Raw genomic sequence first — 24412 nt, forward strand, 5'->3', positions numbered from 1 at the left:
TGTAGTGAACATGTAAAACATAGGACTTTGTGACCCCACAAAAAGCAGAATTAAGCAAAATAAAACTAGAGTGAAACTGAGTGAAACTTGACAGCTGACAGCTTGACAGCTGACAGCCTGGGAGCTGAGTGTTAGGACAGATAAGAGTTTGCTGTGACATGTGTGGAATTCCCCCCGACCATTTGCTGTGACACGTGATTGCTGTGACATATGATTAAGAGTTTGAAGTGAGGTAATGGAGAGTGTTGAGGAGTTAACTTAGATAGAACATATGGATGTATTAGATTAGAGATGACTTAAGGTATAAAAGGAGAAGACTACAGACAGATGACGTCGCTTGACGACCCCGTCAAGATGACCTGCTGAAGCTCTGCCCGAGACGCAGACACTCTGTTCCAGATCCTGATTGCTGAGCCGAGGATCCTGGTTTCCGAGACGAGAGAACGAAACCAACCCGAGACCGTCATTGACATCGAAGTCGCGGCTCGACCCTGCGAAGCCGAGGACCAGACTACACTCACCAGGTCGTATGCCCCCACCTACAGCATGCTAGGACTTATGATTTGCCTAGAGATATTATGGGCTGGCATTATTTCTATATTGCGCTGGCAATTGTAGTTGTATCCTTTGTGTGGGCTTGTTTCTGTATTGTTAATGAGAGTAAAAGCATTTATGAAAACGAAACCGAATTGACAATCATTGATGCGCTGACCCGTGATCCCGAAACGCAAATCGGTGCTCGCGACAGTTGGCGTAGTCGGCAGGACCACGGGTCGATACTGAATTTTAAAATAGTTCCTTGTACTACTTACGAGGAATGTGAATTGAGAGTTCCTAGTATTCTTTACGAGGACTAGGAAATTATTAATCTTAAGCATTAAGTTTCGTTTGCGGACCACTGAGTGATTACCATTACTCCACGAAGTCAACCCAGGCAACTGGGGAAGAACGGGTTATTGAGAGCAGGGAAAACTCAGGCCGAAAACACCACCCTCCCTAAGGGTGCGGAAGTAGGACTCCGCAGACGCCACGAAGCCAACTCAGGAAACTGAGGAAGAGCGGGTTTTGATGCGCATGGCGAAAGGGGAAACAAACGAAAGTAATGCGTGTAGATTCTTAAGCAAAAGATTTGAAAATTTGGCCGATCGAAAATTTTTCGAATTACTAAATTCAAAAGAGTACATTGGTGATTGTCAATGGTATTTGAGGAAGAAAGAAATTAAGTTCTTATATTGGTGTGCTACAATTCTGTGGAAATGAAGCGAATAATTCAGAAATTTAAGAAAGCGAAAGTGTCCCCAGTTACCGGACAGGTGCCCGCTGAAGGGGAAGAGAAATGGTTGGAAACCGCCCAAGCTGTAAAGGGACGATTAGGTATGGCGCCAGTTGATACAAATTTTGACCTAATGGACCCTGATGTTATCAAACCTTTAGTCGAAACAGCACCTAAGAAACAGGTACCTGCATTATTAATGAAAACTGTACAAGATTTAGATAAAGATAGATTGATGAGGTGCCCGCTGAAGGGGAAGAGAAATGGTTGGAAACCGCCCAAGCTGTAAAGGGACGATTAGGTATGGCGCCAGTTGATACAAATTTTGACCTAATGGACCCTGATGTTATCAAACCTTTAGTCGAAACAGCACCTAAGAAACAGGTACCTGCATTATTAATGAAAACTGTACAAGATTTAGATAAAGATAGATTGATGGGCAAAAGGCTAGAGACAAAAAAGATCTGAGACGAGATTATGCCCAGAATGGAGAAAAGGATGCACAATATATAGCAAGACTGTGGGAAAAAGGGGCGGACACAGTCACTTTATTAGAACGAGAAATGAGGAAAATAAAGGGGATCATAGAGAATCCATCTATCTATGATGCATTAGAACATGTCTTAGATGCAGCTAAAGGTGACACCCATTCATTGTTAGATTGGATAACAGCGGCTTGGAGATTAGCCTTCCCGACTTTAGACCTGACTCAGTTTGAGGCTGCAGCCACATGGAACACCTATCAGGACGCAATTAGCATACTGAGGAAATTGGGAATACTTTGGTTTATATACAATCAGGTTCCTACTCCTTTAGCTTCTCCTCTTCAGCCGGAATTCAGGAAGATAATTGTTAAGGGAGCTCCACCTCACCTAAGAATGAGCTTGGCAGGAAGCTTACAGGGCTGTAGAACCATAGATGAAGCCATACAATTTTTTAAAGGCTTTAGAGAGTTAGAACAGGACAGGGTAATTTCTTTCCAAGTTAATACCAGAAACTTTAACAGAAGAGGCCAGAATTTTTATGAACCACGCCAGTTTAGAAACATAACTGCTAGAAATGACAATAGAGGGTCATATCGATCCAATTGGACCCCGAGAAATGCTATAGCACAGGAAGATAGAAATAGAAACAACACACGCTTTAACAGGCCAAGGATACCTTTTTTAGGAAGAAGGGGACCCCGAGTCCCCTACAACAACAGCAACAATGCGATCCGTCGCCAGCCACAGGGACAAGGAGAAAAGAGGTTTTTCACACCAAAGCCAGGTTGGATAAGGAACAGGCAGCAACCTCGCCGCAATTAGGCGACTTGAGACCTTTCGTGAACATACCAATGAAAACAAAACAGGGCTTAGAACCAGTTAAATGGCTTCTAGATACTGGAAGTCAGATTAGTATAATTACCCAACATCCAAATCAAGCGAAAGGGAAAAGAACTATGGTCATTCAAGGGGTCAATAATGTAGATAGAATAGTACCAATTATAGAAGTAGAATTACAATTATATGATAAGATATGGAAATTAGAGACGGCTAGTTGCTTCGCACCCTGCAATGTCTTAGGTATAGAACATATAAGATTACTTTTTCCATTATATTTACAAAATAAGAAAATTAAAAAATATATGGTGAATTTAGCTGAAGTTAAGGTGGAGCCTATAGTGTTGCCTGAAGTTAGACCATCATTTACACCACAATACCCCATCAAAGGAGGAATAGAGGACATCACAAAGACCTTGGATAATCTAATAAAGGAAGGAATAATAGCCCCCACCCAAAGTTTTAATTATAATTCCCCAGTATGGCCAGTACTAAAGCCAAATGGCAATTGGAGATTTACAGTAGATTATAGGAGGATTAATGAGTTAAGCCCAAAAATGCCCGGAACATTACCAGACATAGAGGATATATTTTTGAAAATCAAACAGGCAGCCCCCAAATGGCTAGCAACTATAGATTTATCAGATATGTTTTTCGGGATACCTCTACATCCCTCATCCCAAGAGATTACAACATTTACATGGCAATCTAAACAATATAAATTTCTGAGATTACCACAAGGTTATATTAACAGTCCTATTATAGCACATGCCACCTTGATGGAGACTATTAAGGATTTTGAATACGAGGGAGTAGAAATAGCCTCATACATAGATGACTTAATAATTTTTGGTAAGAATAAGGAAACAATAGATGTAATATTAAGAAAGTTAATTCAACATTTAAGGGATAAGGGCTGGACCATAAACCAAGATAAAGTACAGGGACCCAGCCAACAAGTTAAGTTTTTAGGAGTACACTGGTCAACTGATGGCCCAAAGATTCCAAATGAAATTATTGATAAGATAGATAACCTTAAAGAACCGACTAATAAATCACAGGTACAACACTTGATAGGAATGTTTGGCTATTGGCGCCAACACATTCCCTATCTACAACTCTTTTTACAACCCTTATATAAGGTAATTAAAAAGGCACAAGATTTTGAATGGACAGACGCCCAAAAACAGGCGGTCCGAACCATTATCTCCATGATCAAACAGTATAACCATCTAGGATATATCCAAGAGGGAGAGATTATTATAGTAGAAGTGTTATACACTAATGGATATGGTAATTGGAATATTTTTGCAAAAGGAAATAGAATTACACCAATTGGCTTTTATTGTAAAAGATTCCCATGGTCAGAAAATAAATACTCTCTTTTTGAGAGGACCATCTGGGCTACATATGAGGCTTGCAAGGCTATACATTCCTTGATTAAGAACAATGAAACCATTATTAGGACCGAGATGCCAATCATGGATTGGATCAAGGCTCCAGGTGAAGCCTGGATAGGACTCCCGATTGAACCCAAGGTGTTGCATTGGAAATGGTACTTGGCAGACTTCATAAAGCATCATCAGGTTACATCAAAGGGACGAATCTCACAGTCCTCGGATGCAATACTGCGTTCAGGGGGTGGATCGTCCAATGATGATCAAGCCTGGTTGATTCCACCAGATCTAATCCCCAAGAAGGAGGAAAAAGAAGAACGACAGCCAAATATTGGCACATGGGGAACAAAGGAGTATACTGCCGCAGTGCCCAATGCCTGGTTCACGGACGGTTCTTCCACTACTGTAAATAATAAAGTATCTTGGAAAGCCGCAGCCTATAGGCCAGAAGATGGTAAGATAATCACTGACCAAGGTACAGGAAAGTCTGCACAACATGCAGAAGTACTTGCAGCATTGTTAGCAGCTAGGCAAACCAAATTGGAGAATAAAAAAGTGTTACACTTGTACACCGATTCATGGTGTGTAGCAAATGGAATTGCTGTTTGGTCAGGGAAATGGAGAAAGACCTCTTGGAAGATTAATGGTAGAGATATATGGTCAATTGATGCATGGAAAGAATTAGATCAATTAAGTAAGGAGATAAGAATAATAGTATATCACGTAGATGCTCATACTTCTAAGAAAGATGATATGCATAAGTATAATGATGTAGTGGATAAGTTAGCAAGTTTAATGAGTAATATTAAGATTAAGAGGACTTATAAGATTGAGGATATTGAACCTCTTAAAAAACGAATTAAAACAGAATATAAAATATTACCAAAGAAAGAGGAATTTAAACCAACTATTGAAGTTGGCTTGAGAGAAATTCAAGCTCTCCATGAACAAATGGGACATATAGGTACCCATGCATTGAAACAATGGATGGACTAAAGACATATTGATGTCTCTTGGCAAAAGATTAGACAAGCAATCAAACAATGCAAAGGTTGCCCAAATGATAGACTGAGATTTAATCATAATTACCATGGAAACATTGGAAATAAGAAAGGATTTAATTCATTAGTACAAATTGATTTTATTGGACCTTTAAAGAAATATAAGAATTTATATGCATGTACTATGGTAGATGCAACTACAGGTCTAGGAATGGCCAGGGTTGGCACCAAACCAGACCAACAAACTTGCATTCTAACCATATTACAATGGAGTGCACAATATGGAACTCCACAGATAATACAATCAGATCAAGGATCACATTTCACTGGAAAATTAACACAGAAATGTGCAGAAACATTAGGAATTATGTGGGACTTTCACCAAGGCTATAACCCTACTTCTGCTGGAGTGATAGAAAGGTGGAATGGTTTGCTAAAAACACAACTGATGCATAGAACAGGTGAAACACTATTGAAGGCAATTTTATGGGCCACGTTAGAGTTAAACCAAAGACAGAGATTACATAGAAAGAGCCCCATAGAAGAGGCTATAGCTTACTCCCAAGTGATAGAATACCCACAGGAGGATAATAGAAACATAATCAGACCACATATTTGTGTTCACAGGAGCAAAAAGGACGATACCATACACAAAGCTGAGGTCGTCGCCCCTGGACCCGGAAATAATATCTGGATAACCCAAGGTAAGGGCGACCTCAGACTCACTAGATTAGAGGACATATCATAATATGAGATGTACTCGGATATGCATGCACTCACTATGGCTCACGCTCTTATTCCTAGCCATAGCCATATGGGTAGTGGGACCCATAATAACAACATACTTAAGTGCGTGCGAAATCTTCAAAAACCAAACTGGCATAATAGAAAAGGTATCAAAATTTACAATATGCTCCTGGTCATTCTCATTATAATGAATTTCATCATTGGTGTCCATCAATCGGTGCTCGTTCCCAGTACTAATGATGATAGTGACTCTATCAGTAGTGCGGACATAAGTGATGATAATGACAACAGAGATACTAATGACAGCAGTGATATTAGTGGCAGTAATGAAAGTAGTGACAGTAGCACTGGTGACAGCAGCACTACCGCTGCTAGCTCTCCTACTGCTCCTACTACTCCTGCTCCTACTACTCTTGCTCCAACAACTACCAAAGGCATTGATTTTAAAATATTACCAGCAAAAAACATTACGAACAGATGGCCACAATATTGGAAAGATTTCAGAGATTGGACACACATAACTAGCACCTTTCACAGTTGGTGGCAAAAATATGCACATTGCATAGAATTTGCTTGGCATGCAAACTGTGAGGCTTATAGACAGGCTACTAAGTCATCATACCATTATAAAACCTTCATGAGTATGATGTCAGATGATGAACCTACAAGTTTAGATGAACCAAACCCAATCAAATGTCACAAGATAGAATTTTGGGGAAATAAGACAAGTCATATGGCTATATATGCTACCGCGTGGAAAACGTGGGAAGACTTAAAAACAGTCCAGGTTAAATTTAACAACAAATATGAGACCATGATTCTTACACCATCATGGGAAGGACAATTAGATGCCCTAATGTCGCAGACATTTACATGTGGATTAGGAATGAACACGACCTATACTAGGCAATGGTTTGCACCTATGATATATCAGTCCTGGGAACCACTGGAGTTTGCTGAATATAATATCAGCTCAGGAGCAATACAAGAAATTGACTTTGGGAATTTAAATCCACTAGATTTAGATTCACTAGTTTTAGATTTAGATGATGAAGGAGGAACTAATGGAAACTCTACTGGAGACGGTACTGGAGAAGATTATGAAGATGTTAGTGAAGAGGACATAAAGCAAATGTTGGAACCAAGGAATATTACAAGAGAAATGAAAGAGACTGAGCTAGAGATGGAACCATGGTTGATATCTAGAGGAATACCACATTTACCCCCACCATGGGGTAATAGATGCCCAAATTCTTTCATAAATGAATTAAGACAGAATAAGAGCAATGTTTTGCAGCATTCTATACTGTGTGTATCAGATTTCCCAAATCTTCCATTCTATGGGAATCTAACACCAGTGAACATTGCAGGATCGGAATATGTGCAGGATGTCCCCAAGGCAATCACTACAGAAGCCTGGGATTGGGCCGATTGGTCAAAAATATTACCTTTAGGTGTAGAACATTGGAGACAGCCAATATTACTGACAAATATTTTACCACAACCATGGACACTTAACCGACAAGGGGCATCCTGGAACACTTGCATTAAGCTTTCACATGTATGTAACATAGCAATTCAGGATAGTTCAAACTGCTTAATATGGGCATGCATTTACTATCCAGCTGAGATAATTACTGCAGTGATAACTTCCTCTACGGGTTCAGATATATATAAAAGAGTATTTTATTGGCCTCATACAATACAGGAAGTTAATGTTAGCAGGAATGCAGCTCAATGTAAACATAGTAATACAACAGCATTATTTCTAGATCACAAAGACATTAACAACTCCTTATTTAAGAGTAAAAATGGCATATGGATATATAATGGCACAGACAAACCTTGGAAATTAAGATACCAGATGAATGAGACACAACGATCTTATTTAGCAAGATCTAAAAGTTATAAATGTGCACTGAGGGATTCACAAAAGTCTTTGTGTGAAGAAGCTTATTTCTTATGTGCACATCATATGGCAGGGTTAGATGAATTCCCTATTCTGTATGATGTAGACTTTAACTTTACTAACATTGTCAGGAAAAAGGAAACAGTACAGGAACCTGTCTCTCTAGGTAGAAGTATAACAATGGCAATTCATAAACCAGCTGTTAACATAACAGATGCAGTAGAAGAAGTAAAATATACATTACCTCTAATAGAAGACTTAAACCCAACATATTCATTTTTGTACAAAGGAGTACCAAAGAGACTCCTAAGTGGAGCTAACATAAGAGCTTATTACAAAACAGGAATAGATAGATCCATACGTTGGTTTAGGACATTAAATACATCCTTGACTCAAGGCTTACAACTTCGTCATACAGGTTTTCCATACTATTTTTCATCATGGGGAGTGGACCCAATAATACAAAAATGGAAAGAGATAGAATGGATAGCACATGCTCCAAGAGGATTAAACACAACCTTTACATTGGATTGGGACATTATAAACTATCTCCCATTCTTACATACAACATGGCCAGACAGGAAACCACATCAAGGGAAATTGCTGGACAGAGGCGGAATCACACGCCGAATATCAGAAAATGTAACAAAAACCTATAAACTTTATACAGCACATTTTCCACAGGGATATTTATACCCACCACCAAATAAAACATCTACAGTGGTGGAGGCACCTATGATTGTGCCAGATATGCAAACACCTGCTAAATTGATACTATTCCCTAGAATCAGGAAAGTAGAACTAAAGGTAGATTTACAGACTTTAGCACCACCTCCAAATTATTGTTTAGACACAACTCCATCATACCGCCTGCAATATACAACCCCTTTAAAGACAGGTAGAAAACCTTTACAATTAATGGCGGTAGGAGCATTTTTGGCAGGAGCACTCTTAGGAGGCATTATGGGAGGTGGAGTATCTGCAGCAATGATACAACCAATTAAAGCAGAATTACTTCACATTCATAAGTTAAACAAGGAAGTTTCAGAAGCAATAGCAGCAATTTCCAATTCATTAGATGCTCTTAACGTTCTCAGCCAACAGATGAGAGCAGAGATGGAAATTTTAGAGAAAGAACATAGAGTACAACAAGAAGTAACACAAGATCAGATTTTAAGAAATCATAATGGATTAATGTGTGTACAATATAAGATGACTATGGATAAAATGACTAGAGAATTGGATACATTGTTTATAACAGGTCTAGGTAGAAGAACACCAGAATTTCAAACATTACTTAATCCTACTGCAAATAGTTTTTGTGAAGAAGGTCTATGTACCTTAAACGTTTTGCAGGTTTTCATAGATAATGCTTATGCTGCTTACCACACAAGACCAATCCCACAGGTATGGAGAACAAAATTGGATCCATGGAATTCATTGAATGCACAATGGATAACACCAATAGATCATTTCCTTTTTATAACAATCAATGGAACACCTGCATACGTACCTCAGGAAGAATGCTATAGTCTAGGCACTAATGTATTCGTATATCCACATATGCCTCAAACTAAGCTAACAGAAACACGATTAGCACCAACAACAATGACAGAAACAATACAATCTATGGGTGATTGGACACTCTTAGTATGTGTTAACAATTACACATCAATAAATTGCACAAATTTGGATACTGAAACTCTTGATGATGTCATTACATCACATGAGTTGCCAGTAGGCTGTTGGATGGTACATAATTGCTCAATTTTAACAAAAGGAGATCAGACTTGGATAACACAGATTTCCATACAATCCACACACTTATATAGTACACCCAAATTATTCTTAGAAGACCTAGAACAAGAACACTATAAGGAATTCATAAAGAAAAATCTGGAGATACAAAAGATATCAGAACATAACCAAAAACAATTAGATTCCATACACAAAAAGATTATGAATGCACAACACACTTTAACTAGATCAAACCAGGAGATACATCAACTAGTAGGATTGATACGGACAAATACAGTCATTCTCAAGTCATGGAATCAGGATATGAAGAAATGTTCATTCTTTGATTTCTTTGCTAGATTAATACAGTTAGACTTCACTTGTACACCTTTAGTTCATTGGTGGGAATATTTCAAAGAAGCATTATATGTTGTATCCATGGTGTTTCTCTTAGTCGTCTTTCTCAGATTAACACACAGAATCTTCAGAAAACGAAAGCATGCGAAGATCAAGAAGAAGTGGAAATCCCTCGGGAAGAAAATGTGATCTCATGCAACCAAATGGACCAAAAGTCGTATTAGGATACTATTATAAATTACATTGTCATGCGCTTCATGATTTACTATATAATATGGGATTGTTACCAAGAGAGTTCAGAAATATGTTTGATTGTCATTTTTGCATAAATAGATTTTCTAGCCGCTTTTTATCTGGCATAAATAAGGATGATAGATTATTGCTTCTATTGCAACACTTTATGACACATGAAGAAAAGTGGATAGAATCACACCCGATTGAAAGATTCTTACATATACTTGCAAGCTTAGTCTCTTGCTTCATATGCAAGGGAACATATCCAAATTATATGCTATGCAAGAATTTAATCAGACATCGACCAGAAGAAGCTCACCAACTTCTGGAAGGTGACTGGTATTGTAGAAACTCACAAGAATCGCTTTACATTCCAGGATCTTTACAATCATGGTGTGTTAGAACATTACTAAAGCCAGTTTTGCAAGGATTGCTTTTTGAATATTCAGCTTATACAACTTGGTATGAATTAAATAGAAAATATAGAAGAATGAAAAACTTAAATATACAAAAAGGGTTACATCGACATATTATGTGTGTAACTGCTTCCACAGGATTTCGACGCTATGACTTTGTAAACCCCTGTCTTGCGGACCATGAGTGACACCTTTTATGTTGACCCCATTTCAGGTGTCAGGGGGTGGAATGTAGTGAACATGTAAAACATAGGACTTTGTGACCCCACAAAAAGCAGAATTAAGCAAAATAAAACTAGAGTGAAACTGAGTGAAACTTGACAGCTGACAGCTTGACAGCTGACAGCCTGGGAGCTGAGTGTTAGGACAGATAAGAGTTTGCTGTGACATGTGTGGAATTCCCCCCGACCATCTGCTGTGACACGTGATTGCTGTGACATATGATTAAGAGTTTGAAGTGAGGTAATGGAGAGTGTTGAGGAGTTAACTTAGATAGAACATATGGATGTATTAGATTAGAGATGATTTAAGGTATAAAAGGAGAAGACTACAGACAGATGACGTCGCTTGACGACCCCGTCAAGATGACCTGCTGAAGCTCTGCCCGAGACGCAGACACTCTGTTCCAGATCCTGACTGCTGAGCCGAGGATCCTGGTTTCCTAGACGAGAGAACGAAACCAACCCGAGACCGTCATTGACATCGAAAGTCGCGGCTCGACCCTGCGAAGCCGAGGACCAGACTACACTCACCAGGTCGTATGCCCCCACCTACAGCATGCTAGGACTTATGATTTGCCTAGAGATATTATGGGCTGGCATTATTTCTATATTGCGCTGGCAATTGTAGTTGTATCCTTTGTGTGGGCTTGTTTCTGTATTGTTAATGAGAGTAAAAGCATTTATGAAAACGAAACTGAATTGACAATCATTGATGCGCTGACCCGTGATCCCGAAACGCAAATCGGTGCTCGCGACACAGGCCCACCACACGCAGGCTGCAGCCAGCCCAGCACCCCAAGGGACGCGCCTGTCCTGAACGTGTGGGGACCCTGCTGTCAGCGGAGCTTTCTGGAGCGCAGTCAGACATCCATCTCCGCGACTCTTGCCCATCTGAGGCGCCACAGTCGTCTCCAGGCATGCAGGCAACCTTGCAGGGGCCGGTGGTGGGGGTCGCTGGGCTCATGAGCTGGCCCTGGGGCCCAGCACAGCTGTGGAGCAGCCTCCTGGGCCCCATGGGGAAGGGGAGGCGTGGCAGCGGGCCGGACCCCTCACCTTCCTCCGGACTCCTGACCGCCCTGAGTGGAGCGGGGCTGCTCCGCTGTGCCTAGGGGGACAGGCACAGCCCTGGGTCATCCTCCTGCTCCTTCTTGGCCACCTGGCCTTGGGCGGGTTCACTCGTCTCCGTCCCTCAGTCTTGCCATCGACGACATTTGCGTGGACTGTCCTGGGATCAGGGGAGAGACCTGTGTGCAGGGCTCAGGAGAGGGCTCGGCGTGGCCTGGGCTCCAGGAAATGTCAGTCACCGCGTGCCCGGAGGAGCGTGGGGGGTGGGTGTGCCCCCCACTCCTTCCCATAGCAGGGTCAGTGGAGGCGAAAGGGCCGAGGCCCCAGGTGCGGTGTGGGTGGTGGGTAGCACTGGGCAGTGGGCAATCTCAGCCTGCTGGAGCCTCCGCTGGGCCTCAGGCACCTCGGGCTGGGGCTGCCCCTGAAGCCAAGGTTGTGGAGGGAGGGAGGTTTAGGGTGGGCAGAACTCAGGGGAAAAGGCCTGGCCACTCCCAAGCCTCTGCTGCCTAAGGGGTAGGGCTGGCCCAGGTCTCATGCGGGGTCCTGGGTGAGAGGGCTCCTGTGGTCTCTGCGAGGCGGTGGGGCTGGGAGACACACCAAGCCAGAGGCGTTCGCCTCCCTGAGTGTGGCAAACAGGCATCTCTGGGGTACTGGGGACCAGAAACACCAGGTGGGTTGGCCCGATGTACATTGCACCAGAGTGGCCCTCCTGGACTCCTGACAGGCGGCTGACGGGCCTGGAGGGCAGAGGGGGCTTCAGGTCACTCGGTGAGCCATGGGATGAGGTGATCGTGGGGAGGGGACTCTGGAAGAAAGCAAGGCAGGCCTCGTGGGAGCAGGTTGGGGCTGTTTAGGAGGACACGGGCAGCTGTCTGAGGATGGATTTGCAGAATTTAGTGTGCACAACTCGTGTGCAGGTGCACAGCAGTGTATATATACTTGCATGCATATGTGTGCACAGGTATATAGTTTAAGTGCATGCTACACATGTGCACACACACGCATGCATGTCTGTGCAAGTGCAATGCAGGTATACATAAGTGTGTGTATTCGGTGTGTTACGTACAATATATTCACACCTGCACTTATGGGGCTTTACAGTGTCATTTACAGGTGCATGCAGCTGTGCACGTGTGGCACACATGTGCTATGCATGCACTCATGTGTGCACACGTACACCTCTGCGCTCACACACCTGCACGTGTGCACAGTGCTATGCATGTGCTTGTGTGTATGCACACACGTGTGCAGGCAGTACTTACGTTATGCGTGCCCTTGTGTGTGCACATGTGCACGCATGTATAATGCACCAGTGTGCGTGTGCACACACGTGTACACATGCACGGTGCAAACTGTTGTAGGTGTGCACGAGCACATGTGTTGTGTGTGCCGTCACACGTGCACACACATGTGCTATGGATGCAGTCATGTTGCACGTTCATATGTACCCATGTGCTGTGTTCATATGTACCCACCTGCATGGGTGTGTGCATGTGTGCATTTCCGTGCACCTGTATGTGTGTACACAAATATTGTGCACATGAGGATGCATTCTGTGTGCACATGCACATACATGTGTTTATGTGTATATATACAGTGGGGGTGCAGGAAGCCAGGGCCCTACTGCAGCCGGCATGGGAAAGAACTAATAACATCTGTGTTACTCAAAATGCACCCCCCTTCATTCCTCCTGGCCTGGTGTGGCCCAGGCAAGTGTAGGTTATGCAGTTATCAGTAAAAGATTGCATTGCCTCTGTTGGTTGAAAATTAGTTTATCTCTTTGTTGAAAAGCTCTTTGTTGAAAAGTGCAAGCCACTTGTCTCAGTTACTTTTCTTATTTCTGGGTCAAAATACCCAATATCCAGGAGTTAAAGGAGGAAAGGTTTATTTCAGCTCACAGTTTGCAGAGGCTTCAGCCCATAGTTGGCAGGCTCCAAAGCAGGGGCAGTGTGACAGAAGAGAAACAGTCCATGGCAGGGCAGGCTGAAGGCAGCAAGCAGCCAGCCTGCCTTTCCTTTTATCCCACCCAGACTATAAGCCTTTTGGGTGGTGCCATCCACACCCAGGTAGGGCTTCCTGTTATCCATGTCCATAACTATGCTAAACCAATTGATGGATCAATCCAGTACCATACCCTTAATCCCATTTTCACACACCTAGATCCAGCCACCTCCCACAAACCTCACCTATGAGCAGGGACATCCAGTTACAAGCTGTTTGAGAACTATAGGAGGCCCTGGGTCTTCTTCTCAAGGGTGCAGACCAGATATAGACTGGACTGAGGATCTCTATTTCCAGAAAGGCAGAAGGGGCCAGGCAGGGTCATCTTGGTTCTTTGACCACGGGCCTGTCTTCATCCCTGGTTCGCACTGCCCACCTGGATTCCCCTGCATCCACTTCACCCTGGGTGCTCCCTGTCCTTTGTCCCTGCTTTGTCCTCTGGAGCACTGTCCTCATCTAGGTATTGCCCCTCCCAGGGGATAGCACAGGCTGTCACTGCTGGGGTCCTCCTGGCGTCTCGAGGCACAGGGAAGGGGGCCACTCTAGGGCCAGCGCAGCCTCCCACAAGGAAGAGCTCTCTGGCCCAAATGTCAAGTGTGGCTACTGAGAACTCACTTTTGAGCTATGGGACCTCCAGCCTCACCCCAACCTGGCACCAGGTGCCAGCGGTTCTGTCCTCGGCCCACAGCTACAGGATGCTGAAGTGCTGGCTGGGCCAAAGTCCTCCTAGGTCCTCCAGTGCAGGTGCGAGTGACCCAGAAGTGCTTCTGCAGGTGCAAGTGACCTGGAAGTGCTTCTGCCTCCTGAGCCCAGTGGAGTGGTGGAGCAGGCCCAGGTTCCTGCATTATTATTTGTCCCTTTGACCCCCCCCCCGGGAGCCCCAGGCTGTCATGAGCAAGGCTGCTACTCACAAATTTTGCTTTCTTCCTGTAGAGAAAGGACGGAGAGGTGCAGCTTGGCAGAAGACAGGAACGTGGTGCACACCGCCTGGCCACGCCACCTCTCGGCAGGCCAGGCTGTGCTCCTGGGCAGCAGCATGGGCCTCCAGACGATTGGTGGTGAAGGTCTGTGCTTTTGTGGAGGCGCCAGCTAGGAGAGTTACTCTCCCAGTGCCAGGAGGTCCTCCCGTGGGAGCTCTGGTTTGTGATCATGGAACGGTGCTTCCTGTGCCGTCCACCTGTGACCTCGCACCGCTGTCCCTTCTGTGGAGTTGCCTGTGTGTGTGTGCACCTGAGAATACACACACCTCAACTACAGCTCTTCCTGTTGTGTGGTTGTGGGAATACAAGCCCCCAAATAATCGCTGTAACTGCTCCCACCTCCCCACGGGGAGGACTCTGAGGGACAGGCTGGTGCTGTTTACTTACCTGTCAGCCCTGACACTGCCAAGCTGTGTCTGATGTGAGATAAGACCACGGGAAGCTGAGCTGAACTTCAAAGAGGGGAGCCGTGTACAGCAGCTGGGCTGGGAAAGTGGCAGATTTCAGCCACTGCACGCACGCCAGAGAAGGACGTTAGCAGGGCGGGCTGGCGGCCAGGGAGAGCGGCTGCCTTCCTTTCCCACGGCATTCTCGCTGCTAAAGCCATTTCCTGTGTCAGAGAGTGTCGGGGGCAGTGCTACATAATTTTGGGGAAAAATCACTTCACAATTAAATTATGATTAGGCCTAGTTTTCCTTCCTGCAGGGCCACTATGGCATGTTGAGCCCTCGGACACAGCTAAAACCCCAATGGCCCGGTGGTGCTCCAGGACAAGATTACACCAGCTGAAACATCCTGGGAGGAGCGAAATCTTCATCTGTGCAATTCCTCGCTGTTCTGGATTATTGCTGCCGCTGTCCTCTGAGCCTCCCGTTTCATTTGTGTTTCCTTAGGTACTGAATAAAGGTGAGGTGAGCTCGGGGGGGTTGTCTTTGCACCCCACAGCATCACTGATCGGGCCCAAAGTTCTCTAAGTCTCATTTTTCTGACTTTTCTGTCTAATAAGTTAATTCGCCTTGTGCTGTCGTGACTCACAAGAGACTAGGACTTCCTGGAGAGGTTCTAGTGATGTCCCTTCCCTCGAGCTTACACAGGAAGGCTGGATGGTTTCAGGAGGCCAAAACCACCAAGACTTTAAGGGATTCGTAGTTTGTATTTTTTTTGTTTGTTTGTTTGTTTTGTTTTGTTATTTTGAGACAGGGTCTCACTATGTAGTTGAGACTGACCTGGAACTCACTGTGTAGTCCAGGCTGGTCTCGAACTCATAGTGATCCTCCTGCCTCAGCCTCCCAGTGCTGGGCTTACAGGCGTGTGCCACCACGCCCGGCCTCGTAGTTTGTACTTTCTAATGAGACCACTGCAAGGTGTGGACTGTAGAATGCGTATTTTCTTTAAATGTGATTTACATTTCTTTCAAAAATATACTTTAGATGTTCTGGAGTAGGCTGTGGGAAAGGATCTAGGATTTGCAGAATTAACGAGTAAACCAGGTGTTTTGAAAGAACACCTTGGTCCGGTGTGTGCAGGGATGGAGCATAATTAACAGGCAGGCCTACAAGCAGCTCACCGCCCTGTGTAGTTAGCGTTCCCTGACCTTGGTTATGCTGCTCATTTGTCTAGGCACCTGTGTTTAAATGATGGCCGATTCAATCAGCGGTGTGTGGGAATCAGCGTGGTATGACTTCCTCTCCCCACAGATGTTTATCGAATTCTTTTCTGTGATGTCCAGGCCCTTCTGAGGATGATGCCCAAGCCCATGTCCCCGCCTTTCTGGAATGTTCGAGGGAGGCAAACAGGACAGCGGCTGCAGGAAGAGGAGGGGACACTTTGAACGCAGAACTGAGGGCTGCATGGGTGGGGCAGGGGCCAGAGAGACTGGGGGTGACTCCTCAGCTGGGACCGGATGGTGGCTGTGGGGTTGGGAGGTGGGAGGGCCCCAGACTGTTGTTTAACCTGCTTAGTTTGGGCGCCTCAAGTCCATTCTAAGATAGTCATCCCAGAACTCTGGGAGGCTGAGGCAGGAGGATGGCAAGTTGTAGCAAGACTGGGAATTTAGCAACACCCTGTCTCATAATAAAAATAGAAAAGGGGCTGGGATGTAGCTCAGTGCTGCCTGGGTCCAGGCCTGCTGGGGAGGAGGGGGCCGGGTAGAGGAAGATGGGTAGCCCTGGCTGTTGCGGCTTCTGTTCTCTCAGTGACACAGGACTGAGGTTGAAGTTGAGGGCCTGGCCTCCCAGAGAGGATATGCTGGTCTCTGACACAGGTGAGAGCCTGTCCCCTGGGGCCTCCAAGCTGGCTGGGACTCAGGAAACTGCCAAGCAGGATGTGGCTGGCAGCCTTTTCTTTTCTTTTTATTTCTACTCATGAGTTTATTGGTACATTTTAGGTACACAGTACAGTTACATTCCTCGCTGGGATCTTGTACCTTCACGTGACAGGTCTTGGTTCTCATTTTTCCCCTTGTCCTTGTCCTCCCCTCACTTGCATTTTCCTTTTAAATTTCTTTTCTGCAGCACTGGGGATTGAACCCAGGGCCTTTGCACTAAGCCACCTACCCAGCCTTTTCTATTTTTATTTTGAGGAAGGGTCTCTATAAATTGGCCTGGCTGGCCTTGAACTCTCTCACCTCAGCCTCCCAGGTAGCTATGATTATAGATAGGCATGGGCCACCAAGCCCAAGGGCAACCAAGCTTAAAATAACTGTCAGTGGTCAGGAGGCTGAGGCAGGGCGTGGCTGAGATTTGGCAGAGAAGACTGGGCGCCTGCGGGTGCAGTGTCCTTATGCTGTGCTCGCTTTATTTATTTTGCAGGGGCCGGGCAAGAGAGCTACCCCACGCTGTCCCTGCTGTCCTGCTGCGTTTGCACATGGGAGCTGGAGCTCAAGGCACCTTTGGAACCCAGCTGTGTACACGTTAAGCCTTCAGGGAGCCCTCACCTCTGCTCTTCAGGAAATTCTGTCTGCACTGTGACTCACTCTGCTGGGCCTGTCTTGGAGCCGGGTTTTCTGGGCCAGCCCGAGATAGCCTCAGCTCCTGGAGAAGGAACCTGCTGGATCTGGGACTTGCTTACAGGCAGCAGTTTTGGATTCTCAGTTACAGAGAACTCAGGCTATTTTTGAGGAATTTGATCTAAAACCTCAGGCACTGCCCTTTTCACCTCTGAGCTGAAAAGTGGGAATGTTTCATGATCCCCTGCAGCCCTTCTCCTCCTCTTCCTCTGTTCCTCAGTGCTGGAGACCAAACCCACTGCTGAGCTACATCCCCACTAACTCTATTAAAACTCATTTCAGAAGGCCTTGCTAAACTGCGTAGGCTGTTTTTTTTGCTGAGTTTGGTTTTCTGGTTTTTTTGAGACAGGGTCTGACTATGCAGTTTAGACTGGCTTTAAACTCTTTATGTAGCCTAGCCTGGCTTCAAACTTGCAGTGATCCTCCTGCCTCAGCCTTCCTAGTGCTGGGATTACAGCTGTGTGCCACCACACCTGGCCCCAGGCTGGTCTTGAATTCAGTCTCCTGCTTCAGGCTCCTGAGGAGCTGGGATTCAAGTTGTGCACCTCTGGATCTGTTTATAAAAGCAGTCCACACTCCAACTCGACTGCTGCAGGACAACGCCCCCTGGGCCCTAGGCCTCCCTGCTTCAGCCTCCCTCCCTTGAATCCCTCCATCCTTGTCCTTTGCTGCCAGGCCTAGGGCTTGCTCTCTGCTCCTCTCCCACTGCCCCCTAAAGAAAGATCTTCTTTCTGTTCATTATTTTTTAAAGGTAGCACAAAAGCAGCTTATCAATTATCTCCTTCAGCTCAGAGCTGTTGAAAGTGGAAATTGGGAGTTGCCTTTCTGGCCTGGGACACACTTGTCCCCCAGGGCTCTGGGATGATAGATGGTCTCCCCGCGTCCTTGGCCCAGGTATTGGCTCAGATCTGCTGGACGCTGTTGCCAGAGTCTGCCACAGCGACACGGCACCTTTGGATCGGTGGACACTGGGCAGTAGCACATCTGTGGCTGGGGTCGGATGCCTGGCTCAGTCCCCACGACTGTCACACATGAGGTTGGGCCCGTGACCCTTCATGCACTCCTCCGTCTGCCATCCACGTGCCCAGCCTCCCTGCCTGCTCCTCCCCAGCAGGGCTGGCGCAGGGTGTGGTCAGCGAAAGGCTGCCTGCTGGCTGCTGTGCCTGCCGCGATGCCCTGCCCACCTGTGTCCTGGGCTCCGGTTTCCTGGCTGAGTGGTGAGTGCTCAGGACTTTGTGTTCTCCACACTCCTCGTTGATTCAAGGCAGCAGGGACACTTTCCGTGACTGTGGCCGGGCTGGGGACCTGCTGCCAGTGCCCTGACTCACTTCGTTCCTTGTGGTCTGATCCTATTTTTCATGGGAAGTGTTGCGAAATCCCAGATCAGCCGCCACACCCGCGTCAGTTCTGAGTCCCATCTGTGGCCTGGCCCCTTCTCCACGTGGACTTTGGAGCCGCATCTCCCCACGGGCTCAGCCTGTGCTGCCCTGTGTGTGAGGAACAAGGGTCTCTCTGCCAGGTTTCCCCTCGGCCGGACACAGCGGCAGCCAGAGAGGCTGGTGGGGCGACTGTGCCGCGTGCAGGCTGAGCTGGGGCTCGCGTTTCCTGAGAACGCAGACCTGGGCCGCGTGGGATCGGTGTGCTACCTGAGTGCCCAGGTGTAGGCCCCCGGGGCTGCCCAGACGCAGCATGGCAGGGAGCCACGCGCTCAGGCTGGTTCTGCTTCTGGCCTCTCCTCCTCTGTCCTCCAGATCCCTGGGGCTGACAAAGCCGCTTTGTGCAGTGCGGGCAGGAGCCCTTGGCCTGGCCGGTCTCACACCACGTGCCTCCCGGGAGGGACGCGGCCCCGCTCTGGGCTGCTGTCCTTGTCCTGGCTGGCCCGTTGTCACTGTGTCACCGGTCAGCCTGGCCTCTGCAGGGCCAGGTGTGAGGGGCGGGGCTCCTGCTCCCAGGCACCACTGTTAGGTGTAGTTGGGCTGTCTCTGCCCACCCAAGGCTGGGGCACCCGCACCAGCGTCTCAGGTGCTGCTGCTGTGCAGACATCTGGGATGCAGAGGGAGGGGCCCAGGCTGGGGGTCCGAGAGTCCTCTGTCCTTCATGGTGGTGAGGGAGGCTGAGTGGGCAGGGCGACTTGGGGGTGCAGATCCCAGACCCCGCTGTACGGAGCGGGTGCCTCCAGAGGTGTTGGTAGGGAAGAGGTGTAACTATAATTGTTGTGTTTGTGGCGCTGGGGTTTGAACCCTGGGCTTTATGGGTGCTGCTTCCCCGGCCCATGAGACAGCTTTGTACTTTATATAAGTACCATGTGCTAACGAATTGCATCACTGGAGCTCCAACAGCTTTCTATGTTAGAGACAGGGTCTTGCTAAATTCCCCAGACTGGCCTTGAATTAGTGATCCTCCTGCCTCAGCCTCCTGATTAGTTGGGATCACAGTCATAACAAAGATGCCAAACCATATAGGTTGGAGTAGGTTCTGTGCCTGTGTTGGCTGAGTCAGAGCAACCCCCTTTTGGATGGGATGTGGCAGGAAGATCTCTGCCCTTGTCCAGCCAAGGCCCCATATCAGCCGCTCCCTGCCTCCCTGACCTCAGTGTCCTCGGCTTAATAGTCGCTCTCTTAACCTGGGGACAGGTGCCAATGTTGGCACAGAGCCTGGAACAGGAGGGCATGCGGGAAGTGTTAGTAATTGGTGTTTTTGTCACTGTCATTGTTTTACAGTGGCCCCTGCATGCCAGGTGCTCAGTCGCACCCTTGCAGCTGCATGGGGGCGCCCGGGCTTGTCAAGGCACCAGCAGCACAGAGCAGAGGCCCTTCCTTGTTGCAGCGCTGCCCCTCTGCCTGGTTGCAGCAGGACACCTGGCTCTCTGTCCCTGATCCCTGCATAGCTCAGGACTGGGTGACCCTGCACCCACCTAATGCCGCCCTCCTGGGTTTCAGCATCAGCGCAGCTCAGTGGGCCCAGAGCCCGCAGTGCCCGGTGAGGGTGGCCTGGCTTCCAGCACGGGGATCTCAAGGAGTCGGGCCAGGGCGGGGCCCCTTGCAGCGAGGGCGCCCACGCCATGAGTGAGGAGCTGTCTGAGCGGCTGCCATCTATACGCAGGACAGGCCCACAGCCCTGCACCTCCCTGCCAGTGTGCCGTGCCCGTCACCTCCTCTTCCTGCCCTGCTGGAGACCGAGTCCCAGCTGCCCCTCATCCCTCATTCCCCTCCCGGAGACTTTTCACACTGTGCGTTCTCCAGATGGGCCCAGGGTGGGTCTCGGGATGACCCTGCCCGGGACCCTGCTAGAAACGCCCCCAGCCTCCTCCCTGGCCACAGAGGGTCAGGTCACCTCCACGTCCTCCTGGCTCCCCTCTTCCACTCCGGTGCCAAAGCTCAGCCACAGGGACCGGGTCACCTGACAGTCCCTGTCCCTGCACGCCTGTCCCTCGTTGTCCCTGTCCCTCTCCCCCATCCCTGTCGTTGACCCTATACCTGCCTTCCAACCCCGTCCCTGTCTCTGTCCTCTGGCAGCTCTGCTCTGTGCCACACCCGCTTCCTCAGCTTCTTGTCACCCCGCTGTCACCCCTGGCTCTGCTCCTCTCCTGCCCCTCTGCCTCCTTTCTGTCTTCTCAGCCCAAACCTCCTGAGCCCTGTCTTGGCTGCTCCACTCCAGCACCTTCTCAGCCAATCAGCTCGCTTGGAGCACGAGGCCTGCGAGTTTTACTTTTGGCACTGGAGATTGAACCCAGGGCCTTTTTATTTTTCATTTTGAGGCAAGGTCTCAGCATGTTGCCCAGGCTGGGCTTCAGCCTCCCAGAGTGCTGGAGTGACCAGCATGCCCCACTGAGACTGGGCACAACTTGAGATTCTTTTTGTTTTTTTTTTGAGACAGGGTCTCATTATGTAGTTGAGACTGACCTGGAACTCACTATGTAGCCCAGGCTGGTCTCAAACTCACAGTGATCCTCCTGCCTCAGCCTCCTGAGTACTGGGATTACAGGTGGGCCCCAGCATGCTCGGCTAACAACTTGAGATTCTTATTTGTTCATCTCATTTGTTGAGGGTGGGGTCTCTGTGGGCACCTGGCATGGGACCCTGCCAGTGTGTGTCTCTGAGTGGGCGGCAGGACGGGAAACTGGGCCTTAGGGCTCCAGGCTGGAGCGGGGCGGGGCCGTCTTTGCTGCGTGGATGCTCAGCAGCAAGGTCCTCCTGCTGAGGGAGGCAGGCAGGGCGGGACCTCCCCCAGCCCCTCTGCTGTGCCCAATTGTGCCGAGAACCCTCTTTCCTGTCCTTGCCTCCCAGAGCAGCGGGTGGCAGGGGCCAGGGGCAGCTCTGCTGCAGTACAGTGTCTCACGAGGAAGGCGCTGTGGGTCCTCCTTGCTGGGCGTCCGGGCTTGGCCGGTGCTCAGACCGTGGGCCTTGGCGAGCGCAGGGAGTGTAGCAGCTGGAGGCACGTGTGTGGGAGGCGGGGTCTCCAGTGCACAGGGCCAGTGGGGCTGGCTCTGACCTCAGCAGGAGAATCTACGGAGGGACTGGCGGTTCCTTAGCATCCCTGGGTGATGGGACACAGGAGCGGGCCTTCTCCGCAGCACCGGCTCTGGTTCTCTCTGCTGCCGACACCTGTGGAGCGCGGGAGCCATGAGCTGGTCACCTTCCGTCTCCATGGGGGTCTCTGATGTCTGGCCACACGGGCAGACCTGCAGGGAGAGGCAGGGGCTGCAGGCAGGAGGTGGACTCAGGGCTCATTCTAACGTGGGAGCCAGTGAAGATGACAGTGAGAGCTCAAGCGCAGGGCCATGGCTGGAGGCTGGGGCTGCACGGGGCTCTGAGGAGCCTGCCGGCTGGATGTCCATGCTGCTCACTGTGTGGACCCGGCTGGCTGGTTAGGGGCCGATGGGGGCTGTGACCTCTCTCCTGTACCTGAACTCTGACCGTGGACACACGAGCAGGGGCGGCTGGGCTGGGCCCCTCCGAAGGTGGAGCCGCTGGTGCATGGGCGGCCTGTGGAGGGACACAGTTCCCCAGGTGCAGGTCCTGCAGGCAGGGGGAGCGCAGAGGTGGGCAGGCAACGCTCCGGATCCACCAGGCCGGGCCCCATGGCTCAGTCCGCCCAGTGAGAGTGAGGACACTGCCCTCATCGCCCTGGCTGCATCCTGGCCACTTCCCTCTGTGTGGGGAGGGGCGGCCTCGCTCGGCCAGCAGGATGGAGCTGTCTGCTGTCCTCTGCGATGGTCTCCATGGACGCGGCTGAAAGCAAACAGCGAGAGCACTCAGCGCAAGCACTCAGGAGTGGCATCAGCTGACACGGAGGCGGTGTAAACAGCCTGTCGGTGTGAGCAACGGCCGGAGCTCACAGGAGAAGCCCATTTGCAGAAGCGACACCAGCTCGCTTGCCTGCTCACTCAGGCAGCCCCAGGCAACCCTGTCCCTGCTGCTCAGGGCAGGGAGTGGGGAGGGATATGCACTCCCAAGGCCCTGCTGGTGTGTGGTACAGCGGCGGAGGAGGGCCCAGGGCGGGATCTGTGTCTGAAGTGTGCGGGAGGCATTGTGGGGACACGCATGCGGGCCAGGCCCTGCATCCTCTGGAAAGTGGGGCCCTTGAAGGGGTTCCCTGTGCCTGTGTGGGGTGGGGGGCACTCAGGACAGAGTCTGCACATTGTCAGCCAGGCTCCTGGGCCCTCATTTCTGCCTGCATGGAATCAGTGAGTCAGTTAAGAAGCACGAAGCTCCTGGACGGTGTCCATGTAGTGTCCTGTGGAGAAGGAGCCTAGATGAGACCCTGCTCCCCAGGAATCAGAGGGGCCAGCCCTCCGGCATGCTCCAGCACAGGGGGCATCCTGGAGGCGCAGCGGGGCATGAGGGGGGCTGGTGTTATGTGTGGTTGTCCTTGGTTTCCTTCCGCCTTCGAATCCTCTTTGAGGGAGAGCGAGGCCTGGGCTGCGGGGCTCAGGCTTCCTGGCGGTGCCCAGAGGTGCAGGTGGACTTCGATTGTCCCTGGAGAAGTCCAGAGCCGCAGGGTGGGGCCGTACCCAATGCAGTGTGGGCCTGGAAGGAATAGGAGTGTCCCCGGGGGCTCTCACAGGCAGGGTGAAGGGCAAGAGCCCCCGGGCTCCCCAAGTCATCACAGCCCTGGGCAAGCACAGAGGTGACCTGAGCCTCCCTGGACAGAGTGCTTGCCTCCTTGCCTGGGGCACCTCCCAAGAGAGAGTGAGGCGCTATCTCCAGCTGGGGATGCTGCCAGGCTCTCTGCAGTTCTGGGGCAGCAATCGGTTTCACTTTCTACCCTGCACAGAGTACGGGCTGCAGAAGGGAGGAACATGTGCTCATACGAGAGCTCTGAGTGGCAGAGACCTGCAGGAAAGGCATGAGGGAACCCAGCCCCAGAAGGTCGGTGCGGGTTGGTCACAGGTGACCAGAGACAGAAGATGCTTAGGTCACTCCAGGGCTAGGCTGGCTACCTCTGCTTGACCTCGTGCGCCTCACCATTGCTGGCTTGATACTTTTCTTTTTGTAGATTTAAAAAAAAACTAATAAAAAGAAATCTTCAGCTGGGTGTGGTGGTGCACACCTGTCATCCCAGCACTCCGGGAGGCTGAGGCAGGAGAACACAGTTTAGTGACTAAGTGAGACTCTATCTCAAAATAAAAAAGAAAAAGGGGCCAGGGATTTAGCTCAGTGGTGCTGCTGATGCCTGCCTTGAAAGCACAAGGTCCCAAATCTGATCCTTGGTACAAAAAAAAAAAAAAAAAAAAAAAAAAAAA

General features: G+C 48.8%; 2 long non-coding RNA genes across 6 annotated transcripts in view; both read left to right on the forward strand.

Moving 5' to 3' along the window:
* The first annotated feature begins 14436 nt into the window (after positions 1–14436).
* On the forward strand, positions 14437–17949 carry LOC104868290. Its single transcript, XR_781999.3, has 4 exons — positions 14437–14515; positions 14614–14744; positions 15366–15566; positions 17471–17949. It is a non-coding gene; the product is annotated as an uncharacterized LOC104868290 (long non-coding RNA).
* A 558-nt stretch (positions 17950–18507) lies between these two features.
* LOC104868293 overlaps positions 18508–24412 on the forward strand; it is a 23679-nt gene continuing 17774 nt past the window's right edge. For 4 of the 5 annotated variants that reach the window (XR_004514496.1, XR_782004.2, XR_004514495.1 and 1 more), the window contains exon 1: positions 18508–18884. This is a non-coding gene — a long non-coding RNA (uncharacterized LOC104868293). Of the gene's footprint in view, positions 18885–22892; positions 23133–24412 lie in introns of those variants that run through there. The other variant, XR_004514498.1, reaches the window with a different exon arrangement.

The sequence above is a fragment of the Fukomys damarensis genome, unplaced genomic scaffold (assembly GCF_012274545.1).
Source record: "Fukomys damarensis isolate Sample0158 unplaced genomic scaffold, DMR_v1.0_HiC HiC_scaffold_27, whole genome shotgun sequence".
Taxonomy (NCBI): domain Eukaryota; kingdom Metazoa; phylum Chordata; class Mammalia; order Rodentia; family Bathyergidae; genus Fukomys; species Fukomys damarensis.